This window comes from Silene latifolia, chromosome 4 (genome assembly GCF_048544455.1).
Source record: "Silene latifolia isolate original U9 population chromosome 4, ASM4854445v1, whole genome shotgun sequence".
NCBI lineage: Eukaryota > Viridiplantae > Streptophyta > Magnoliopsida > Caryophyllales > Caryophyllaceae > Silene > Silene latifolia.
In genome coordinates this window covers 71,796,819-71,807,810 of record NC_133529.1, presented here as the reverse complement: position 1 = coordinate 71,807,810, position 10,992 = coordinate 71,796,819, and positions in this window count along the sequence as shown.

Below are 10,992 nucleotides of genomic sequence, written 5' to 3'. Positions count from 1 at the left end.
ATTTTTTTCACCCTTTTGTGTGGACAAAGGTCCGATCCATTTATTAGCTGCTGTCGGCCTGCTTTTCTTTTCAAAGTTATTGAAGCCCTCACCGAGGAGCAGAAGGAGGCTGTTAGGGAGATGGGATTCGGGGGTTTACTTGAGTTGAAGCTTTCTTCCCTCCCCCATGTCATGTTTCGGGAGTTTGTATATGCTTTTAGGAGTGGGAAGTATTTTGAAATATCTGAAACGGAGAAGTTCGAGTTGACTGCAGATGATGTGCACGATGTGTTTGGTTTACCAAATTCTGGTGCGAAAGTGGATTTGGTTATTACTGGATTTCCTGGTTCTCGCCGACGCCAAGGAGAAGCTTTGAAGCGTGCTTGGCGGGAGAAGTATGGTATCGGCAATAACAAAAGTGGGATACCACTTAACAAAGTTCGTGGAGACCCCGCTAGAGTCTCTCGTTGCGGACGATGAGTTTAAGAAGACTTTTGTTCTGCTTGCCATGTCGTGTTTCCTTGCTCCCGTGTCGGGTTATGTGCTTGATCTTAGACTTCTGAGCGCTGTGGAAGATGTTTCTAGGATCAAGGAACTTAATTGGTGTCGGTTGTCTTCTCGGACTTGGTGACTTCAGACGTGAAGCCCTTATCGGGAGGAGAAATATTCGTTGTAGTGTAGTGTTGTTGGCTATCACCTATTTTCACCGTTATTTCTTTAGCGGTGATCAGGTGAATAATGAGTTACCGCTCATTAAACATTGGGATTTTAAGTCTTTCAATGAGAGGTTGCGGCGTGAGGCGGCCGCTGGTGCTCGGGCACCGGGAGCGTTCGACGTTGCTTTCCCATTGTCTCGCCCAAACATCGTTGGCTCGTCAACGTACTCAACGTCGATGTCTTGTTCGATCTACCGATGATATTCTTACGGATGAGCAAGTACAATCCAGCAATGGTCGACGTAAGCACCTGCTTGATTGTTTTTAAACGAATCATTCTAAAATGTTATTCTCATTATTGTCCCTCGAGCATTAGTTTTCATACTTTTTATTATTTTACTATTATTCCACCGTTATTCCTCGCTTTTCCTACTCACATTCCATCGTTATTCTAATTTTCATTCCAAGTGTTACCGCACCGTTATTCTACCGTTATTCTACTACTACTCCACCGTTATTTATTCTCATTGTTAGTGTACTTTGTTATTCCTTTGTTATTTTATTACTTCACCGTCATTCTACTATTAATCCACTGTTATCTATTTTGTTGTTAGTGTACTATTATTCCTCTGTTATTCTACTATTATTGTACTGTTTTAAGTAAAATTTTGGGATTTTAACTTGACAGGATGTTCATCAACTTATACTTCTTAATGAGAGGGACTCTCAGATTTTATGTCGCCGATACTTGGAACGGGCGGAACTTATAAAGTCGAAGATGATGCGAAGACCCGCAAGAAAGCTATGGGTCAAGCACTTTTCTTTGCTAAGTTGCCCACCAAGTAACCCGACGAGTCTAAAGAAAGCACAAACAAACAATCGAAACATTGGTTGTGAAGGGTCCGAGAATTTGGTTGCCACCCCATCTTTCTTCACGGATCAAGTTATCCGTGAGTGGACGAACGGGTAAAGCATGTATTGCTATGCAAGCGCCAATAAATCGCGATCAACTGTTCTGAAGAACCACTTCCAAAAAGCTAGACATGAAGATGTCATCATTGAACCCCCATCATTTAACCTTGTTTTCTCAATTCTATGAGGAGTGTGTCGGGTCATTTGGATGTGCGCCGACTATATCTGAAAAGAAGGGTGTAGGCGAAAAGAAGGGTGTTGAACATAGTCCCGTCATTCAACAAAGTGCAAAGGTGGGGAGTCCACAATTGTCACCACTCGGTTTAGATTCTATTACGACGGATATCCGTGCCGACATTGGCCATGCATGGAGAGCCACGAGCCACCATGTCGGTGAGAAAGTAGTTGATGTTGGGGATATTACCATTGACGTGGAGGATGTTAACAATGATGTGGAGGACGTTAACATTCAAGTTGAAGACTATCTTGTTGATAATCCGCCAGAGGAGGTGGCTAATACTGTTGAGTGTCCACCGGTAGAGGTTCAAGCAACTGAAATTCCAAAGGCTGATGCTTGTTTGCTCGAGACGGGGGTGACGGATACCCGTGCTTGACATTCCATTGTGTAATGACACTCGGATTCCACTCAAATTGGCAGTGAAGCATTCGTGACTGCAGAAGAGGAAGTAGCGGATGTGGTGATGTCTTGTCATGCGGACTTGTTGCTTGGGGTCTGCGTCGAGATAGATAAATCGATAAACAGGATTCCGAGGTTGTGTCGGAGGTCGGTATCTTGTTGTTGGTGAGGCTGTCCCAGAGGACAATGGCGTTGCTGGGTTGAATGCTCCTACTATGTGTACAAGTTATTTGCTGCACTCTGCTGCACATGAGGAGCTACTGTTGTCTGTTGTGCCTCAGAATTTCGGATGCAGCTATGATTGTGGTCCTGTGGCTCCTGAGCTAGTTGTCCTGTCAAAATCAATGATAACGATGGGACATGTTTTCAACCCAATGCTATCCAAGCGGAAAGAGGTTGCAGACTACTGCTTCTTGAATGATCATAACCTTTCGCAAGGGTAAGAGCTTGTTTTTATTGTAAAAATTTTCGCTTTCTGCTTAATATTTTATACTTTGCTTTTGTTCTTCAAAAATATATTCATGTGACTCTTATTTTGCCTTTTTATTCGGTTTTGAAGGGATAATCTTGTCACTTGGGGTGTGGACAGTTACCTGAATCGTGAGGATATGGAATCGATGGTTCCAGATACAATGATAATGCTTGGTGTTGTGCACTGGTGGTCCCTCTTTCTTAATGATACTTGTATAAGAGGAAGCCCAAGTCGACTTTTCTTTGGGATGGGTGCAACGGTTAGTTATTCTATCTTATCTTTTCTTTTACTTTATTTTTCATGTTTGGATCACGTTTCAACTCTTTTCTCCACTTCTTGTTTAGTATCCATTGCGGCAACTTTGTATGCCGTCGAAAGATGATAAGGCTTCCAGGAGCGATTTATGTGCGGAAGTCAAATTGTCATTTACTGTCTTTGTCAATAACAACAAGAGAGAGTGTGATCTTACTTCTGATATGGTATGTTTTCTCGTACTTTGTGTGTTTTCTACTACTATTCTACTTTGTTAGCCTACTATTACTCTGTTTATTTATTCATTTGTGTTTCGCTTTTTAAAAGAACCACATAATTAGTAACAATTTTTTTGGCCAAATATTTTCCCATTTTCATCCCAATTCTTTTGCATGAGCACTTTAGTCATTTTTGTGCATCAATTTCATTTCAAGAGGGTTGAATATCTTGATAATGTATTTCAAGAGGCGATGTTTGCTGATGATCAACAGGCGTGTGTACGTTTGGTGTATTGTCAAACTGCTGTAAGTCATTTATTGTGTTTTAATTTTCTCTTAGTGTTTATCCTAGTTTTGTTTAAGTATTGTTAGTAATTATGTTTTCTTTTTCCTTTTTTAAAAAAAAAAGGTGAACTTGATGTCTGATTTCCTGGTCCACAAAGGAGTTGCCCGAGGTGGGGAGGTTAAAGATTATAAAATTGTCAACGTCCCTTTTACCTGGCAAACGGCTGAGATTGAAAATTTGGACTGCGGTGTATATACGATGTTGCACATGCTCTTTTACCGTGGAACTGTTTTTGATTGTGACTTGGGTAATTCGATTCAAGAGCCCTCTACCGCTACCGAGATCGTTGCCTTGTTAGCGCTGTCTGATATGAACGAGTCCAGGGAAGATGTGTTGAAAAGTTTGGAGGAGTTGAACAAGACAAGAAAGGAAACCCCGAGCGTGCTTGAAGAGAGACGGCGTATTGAGGATGCGGAAAAGAGGGCTTCTCAAAGCGGTAAGAAACGTCGTGGTTCCTGGGTAGGTGAAAATGGCTGGTAAGAAGGTTAAGACGTCGCAGCCTGTTGACGAGCCCGTCGCTTCTCCTACTGTCATTGACGGCCCTAAATTCTCTAGAAAGACCCCTACGCCAGCCGTCAAGTGGGAAGCGAGGTGTGGATAGCCCCGTGAGTCCACAATCGGCTTTGGGTAGTCGTAAAGGGGTAGGGCATTTACGACGGGTGGGTTGCTCTATGGATTGCGGGCCGGGCGACGTAGGTTTGTTGCGGTGTCGGATTTGTTTCGGAAGAACAAAAAACAGTTCTCTAAGATGCTGAAGGTGCGGAAGCAAGTGGTGGACTTTGTTCTTCGTGAAGACGCTCAGTTGATAGACGAGTATGTGTCGATTTTCATTTCTTTGATTGTGGTGTTTCTGTTCAGTTAGTCTTTTCTCTTTCCCACTGTTAGTCTGCTGTTAATCTGCTGTTATTTTTGTCAACCTAGCGAGCCGTCTAATTTCACTGTTAGGCCCCTTTGTTATTCTGCTGTTATTGACCTGTTATACCACTATTATTCCGCTGTTAGTCCACTGTAATCCCACTGTCAATCCCGTTTTGTTATTCTGCTGTTATACCGCTATTATTTCGCTGTTATTGTTCTGTTATTGAACTGTTATTCTCATTGTTATACCACCGTAATCCCACGTTCTCATCATATGTTATTTTTTGTGAATGCGGGGAGTCATTAGTGTTGTACAAAATGACGACGTCGCGTGTTTTTGGACAAGGGGGATATTGTTTCCCTTGTAGATGCAAAATAGTATGATGTCAACAAGAGTAGTTGATGTTTGGTCGGTTCTTTTGAATTCGTTGGAGTTTGAGGAACGCTCAAAACCAAGCTCAATGTTTTTCGGAGTTCGTCATATGGTATTTTGTTTTTTCCTTTGCTATTTTGCGTTATTACCTACAGATTGACTCACAAGTATTGATATAAAGTTAACACTTGTGCACTATTTTTGGTTGTTTATGCTTTCTCTTTTTGTAGGATCCTCTTTATTCACTCTTAGAGAACTTTGATTCCTCAAGTCCTCTTGACGGTCCGGGTAATAAGTCATTGGCATTCGGAATGTGTTTTACGATTCTGCAATGGAAGATGTCGTCTGAACTCCGACCTTGTGTTTGTGCCGATTCTGTACAATGATCACTACTCTTGTTTCTGCATCAACTTTTTGAATGAATCGATTGATATTTTGGACAACATGACTCACGATTCCAAGCAAATAGCCGATTCGAAAGATTGGCCGAGATTGTGGCAAACTATATGCGTGTTTTTATGGAGGGTCATAATGTTCTGAAGGGTGAAGATTGCCGCAATTTCGAAATTGTTGATGTGCCTTTTAAATGGAAAAAGAAGGAACTGCTGAATTCGAGTCGGGGTGTTTCTTCTTTGTACACGATGGCGGAATATGGTGGAAGCGTGTTTGAGTGCAATCTTCACAAAGATTGCTCGTCAAGCTACCGTGTTGAAATGTCGGCTTCCCTGATCTTGGCGGATATTAATCTTCATAGGCGAGTAGTTCTTGACAAAGTGAAGGCTTGTGAGACTGGAAGGCCAAGACGTTGGGTTTGGCGGCAGCAAGGAACAAGTTGCCGGCGTGCCCCCAAGTGCAACCCCAATCATCTCATGGGTAGTGAAGAGTCGCATCGTCATGAATGCGTACCTTTGGATGTTGTGTATCCAGGAAGTCGACTAAGTTGGTGTAAACTGTGTTGTTAGACTATTAGTGTGCTGTTATTGCACCGTTATTATGTATAATTACTAGTTTATTGTGCTGTTATTCCCGTATTACTCTAGTGTTATTCCAGTGTGTACTCTAATTTTAATTGAGTTTTGATATTCCTTGTACTTTTTTCAAACACCATCCATTTTTACTCTAATCCCACTTTGTTATTCTTCTCGTTATTTCAGGATAATGAGCGGTTTGTTGTGCTGTTATTGCACAATTAGTCTACAGTTTTTTTAGTCTAATTAAGCTTTCTTATTACCTTTGTTTTCTAGAAACACTATCCATTTCTATTCAAGTGTAAATTTAGTCAAGTGTAAAAGCAGTGGTTTAGACTGCGTTTTTGCCAGTGTTATTCTACCATTATTCTGTTGTTATTGCAGTATTACTCCGCATATTAAGCAACTACTCTGCTGTTATTGTACTATTAGTCTACACTTATTCTGCTGTTATTCCACTAGTTTAATTAAGTTTTACAAATTCTATCCAATTTCTACGAAGAATATGCATTTTCTATTCAACTGCCAATGGCTGTTTTTTCTCAGCTGTGATTCTATTGTTATTGCACCGTTATTCTTCTGTTATTACACTATTTGTAGATACCCGTATCCGTCGATATTGGAATTTATAGAGAACCCGACAAACACCCGATGATGATAGGACACATGTATTCCTTAGTTGTCATTGTCATTATTTGGAGCTCGTTTTACGATGTAGAATGGGCGTCGTCGATGAAGTATTTTATTAATTTAAATGATATTTAAATTAATGTTTTTTTTAAGTGAGTTCATTTTATTAATTTAAATGATATTTAAATTATGGCTTTTTTAGGTGAATTCAATTTATTTTATTTTACTTTGAATTTATTTTCCCAAGTTTATTTTATTGAAAATAAAATAAATATTTGATTTGAAAAATCATTTTATGAGTATATTTGATTTGAAAAATCATTTATTTTAATGTGTTAATTGATTTGAAAAATCGATTTGAAAATCGAAAAGAACTCGTTTTGAACATGTGTTTTTGAGCTCGATTTTAGCTCGGTTTTTAAGCCCGTTTCCTTTACGAATTGGCACGAATCTCGAGTACACTAACCAACCTAGACCACTACCCATCCAACCCCAGTTCGAACCCCTTAACCACGGCCCAAATCCCATCCCAAATCACCCCCAACAGCCCACGTGCAAACAGCCTACCCCCTGTTTTGCGTGATGAATCCCGAGCCCAAAACCCGCTCCAAACACTACCAAAACCCGTGCCCATTAACCCTAACCCATACCCTAATATCCTACCCATATTACCTTACCTTAATCACCAAGAAAACCTCCAATACGAACCCTAGAAAACCCCCAAAAGCTGCTGGACAGCAGCTATGTTCAAACAGGCCCGACTGCCTCTCCCCTCTTTTTACCTTACTTTAACTCCTTATAAATACCCACCCTTCACCATACATTCATTCCTCTAAGTTCTCCATACATCCTACCATCACCCACAAGCTTTAAACCTCAGAAACAAACCCTAATTGCCTACCAAAAACCCTAAACAAAACCGACACACAAACTGAAACTGTTTGTGTGTCTTCCTCGAAAAACAATTCGTTCCTCCCTCAAACCTCCATCAAAACTCGATTTTCTTGTTCCTAATTAACCACATAACATCCATCTACACATTAGACAAAGATTTACGAGCCAAATTGCCCTTGAGAGTACACGAAATCCCTCGAAAAACAGAGTGTTATACACTCTGTTTTCGCGGTTTGTTCTTGTCTGTCCAGTTCTGTTTGTGCTCGTTTTTCGTGCCCAATAACTCAAAACGAGCAGGGGTTGCTTTAAGATCTCTGTTCTCCTCTCTTTCTAGTTTTCAAAACATCTTTTAAATCGAATTTTCGTCGTGAAACGAGGGAGAAATCATTGTTTGAAAGTTGCTGTCCAGATTTGTCAAAAAACGCGTGTTGCTTTATTTCTTCGTCGACGACGGCCTCTCGAGATAAAATCTACCATCGATTACGACCCAAGACGGTGTCAACGATACATGTAGGTTTAGGGTGCATCAAATCCTCCTCTTTTCCCTTTTATTTCGTTTGTTTTATGTTTGTTTTTTATTGTCTCGTTTTATTTCGTTTATCGTTTTGTTTATCGTTTAATTAACTATGAAACTAGTTTAGTCCGAGTATGAGTTAAAGTACCACCATGAACACCCGCGTTGACTTGAGATGGGAAAATAAACCGCTACTTCAGTCGGTCGTACACCCCCGTCTCATTTACATATCCTCGTGTTCAAGGTAGGGCATAAATAAAACGAATTTCTAACTTCGCTCTTCGCTTGTGACCCCTTTGTTATTTCGGTCAATTCGACATACCCTAGGACCCGTTGTATTTTAGTTTAACCTCTGATTGTTAACATGTAACTCGTTTAGATGACATTAGATCAATTTAATAACCTAATTAGACACATTAGGGTACATCGACATAGCTTTAAAAACCGATTAACAATTCTGTAACTTAATTGAATTCATCTTCCCTTTCACTAATTTTCTCGCTAGCATGGAAGTGCGTGCTTTACACCTTTCCATTTGCACTCGTCGACGATTTAGAATTGTACCTAACCTAGTTCGTATTTATTTAATTCAATTTGTAATTAATTAACCTTTAATTTGTTTTATTTATTTCTAATTTTTTAAAAGTCGTTTTAATTATCTTTTATGGTTCAAAATCTGTAAATTTAATTTAATGAATTTTTTCGTAATTTATTTTACTGATTTCGTAATTAAAACATATTTAACTTTGCTTTTCTACAAAAACCGTGCCTTGCACGGGTCTGTCTGACTTCTGATCCGTGCACTGCACGGGTCTACCAGTTTTAGTTTCTTTTCTTCTTTTGTTTCTTTAATTGTTTACTAATCCTATTTTAATAAATATGGATTGGTGAATAATTTTAATAAGTTGGGTTCAATTTAATTAATAAGTTGTACCTAATTTATTTCAAGCCTTTGTACTTATTTATTTTAATTTAATTAGTTTAATTCTAATCTAATTTGTTTATTAACTAATAATTCGGCTAACATCTTTAATTAGTCTAACTTAGCTTTAGCTTTTTTGTTTACATTTGTTTCGTTTATTAAGACTTAATAGTTTAAGTTGTATTTTGTTAGTTTGTATTGTAATCTGAGTCAAAGTAATTACGATAGTTGTTGTAATTAGATTGAGTTGTAATTTATTTCTCGTTGTGTCGGCATGAAATGCCTGGGTTGTAATAGGATAGATCCTAATGGCTCCCCCATTCCTCCTAAGCCGTGTTTGCGCATCTTTTATTTCAAATCAACCAACATGCTAAAACAACTTTGACAAAGTTAGTATTCATGCATTAAACGACATAGAAATTGTTGTCACATGTTAGGGTTTTAAAACGATGTTTGCATATCATATATCGTAGTAGCTATGACCTTGTTTGAAATCCATACTTGACTTAGTAGTGGCCGTTATTGACGGGGGGGGTTGGGTGTCCTTATGGGCTTCCCAACACGTACCCTCACCCCTTACTCAAGATCTATGGTTTGTGGATCCGTCTAAATACCATCGGATTACGAGAGTCATTCAAATCGAGTGATATAGGGTACAAGTCTTTATCTTTAATCACTCGTAGTCGATTGGCTTTATGCTTTTCGATGAAAGGTGTAAAGTTGACTTGAACGGTTCCAAGTTCCCAAAAAACTTGGTGGCGACTCTAATATGTCTTAATTCGATTCGAAAGAACCTCGAGTCGATTATGCCTAGTGTGGATCCCGCGGACGCAGCTCCCGAGGGCCTTGTCCACGCTTTGGCGACTCTGGGGGAAAAGAGGACTAGTTACACTTTGTTTCTAGGGTCTTTTCCTCCGAGGTGAAACTTGAAAAGAAAGTGTTGGAAAGTAAAACATTACTCATAGTGCTACGATTCATGCATAAACCCTTAAGGACTTGCCCGGGCCGTCCCAGCGTTTCTTCGTGATGCGTGGAGGGCGACGTCCCACTATGCTAGGAAGCTGCACATTGCTCGCTTCCACTTCACCTCGCGTGGTTCTTGATGGTGGGGACGATCTTCTAGGTACTCTACCTTAAGACACCTTGCTCTATAAGACCGCAAAAGGACGGAGGGCATAGACCTTCTTGTAGAAGACTTGCCGAGACTTAGAAATGTCTAGGAGCATACATCCTTATAACATGAGAATGGCAATGTGCAAATTGTTTTCCCGAGTCTTTTCGAAATTTTCCATGTCCTTTTCGAAACCGAACTTTTGAACAACTTACTTTCAAAATAGCATGGTTTTAAAAACGCGGAATGCTTTGCCCAAATAGGACTAGAATTTTCGCCCAAAATGAGCTTTTATAGCCGATGTCGCCCATTTCAAATCTCATTTTTCGAATCAATCTTTCGTTTTTCAAAATCAATCCAAAGTGCCTCTCGAACCTCAACCAAGCATGAAATGCGTCAAGTCGTATCCGGGTCATGGCCGTGTTAGGCCGGGTGTGTTTCGTTCTAAGAGTCTAGAACACGACCTTGTTGGGTCACCCAAGCTCACCTCTTGGGCCTTGAGTCATGTTGGTCGACCTTTTGGTCTAGGATAGTCCACAAAAACGCCCAAGCTAGGCCATTTAGGGCGTTTCACCCGAACCTATGGGCTATGTTAGTCCAATCACGGGTTTGGCCACACCGAGTCCGGTTTATAACCGATTTATGACAGTTTGAGTCATGTCGTTTTGTCGAGTCTAAAATGAACCAAGGTCTAGATCCAACCGTGAGTCGAACCTTTGGTTAGTCAATCTCAAGTCGAGTCTTTGTTTGAGTCAAGTTGGGGTCGTGTCCTTAAGTGTGCAGGGGCTCTTACTTTAAATATTGACTCAAGACAGGTTTTCTTGTAGAAAGGCCGCCCAAAACCCGACTTCAAGCAATGGAAGACGCTGTTAACAAACTCACTGAGGCCGTGAACCTCATGATGACCAGAATGGATGCGATCGAATCCAAGCTGGGTGAAGATTCCTCTTCATCTACCCCACCTCTGACTGATCTGGAGAAACGGTTCAAATTCATTGAAGACCGTCTGAAACTCTCCCAGGGGAAGAATATCCACTACGAAAACGCTAGGGCCTATGCTCCAGTTCAGGATAAGTTGCCTACAAACATGGTACTCCTTGATATCCCAAAGTTTAAGGGCACAGAAGATCCAGTCCACCATGTTAAGGCCTATAAGGGGTACTTAGCACTGAAGGGAGTACCTACTGACATGCTCTCTGAAATTTTCGCTCAATCTCTGGATGAACACCCGAAGGCGTGGTTCTATAATC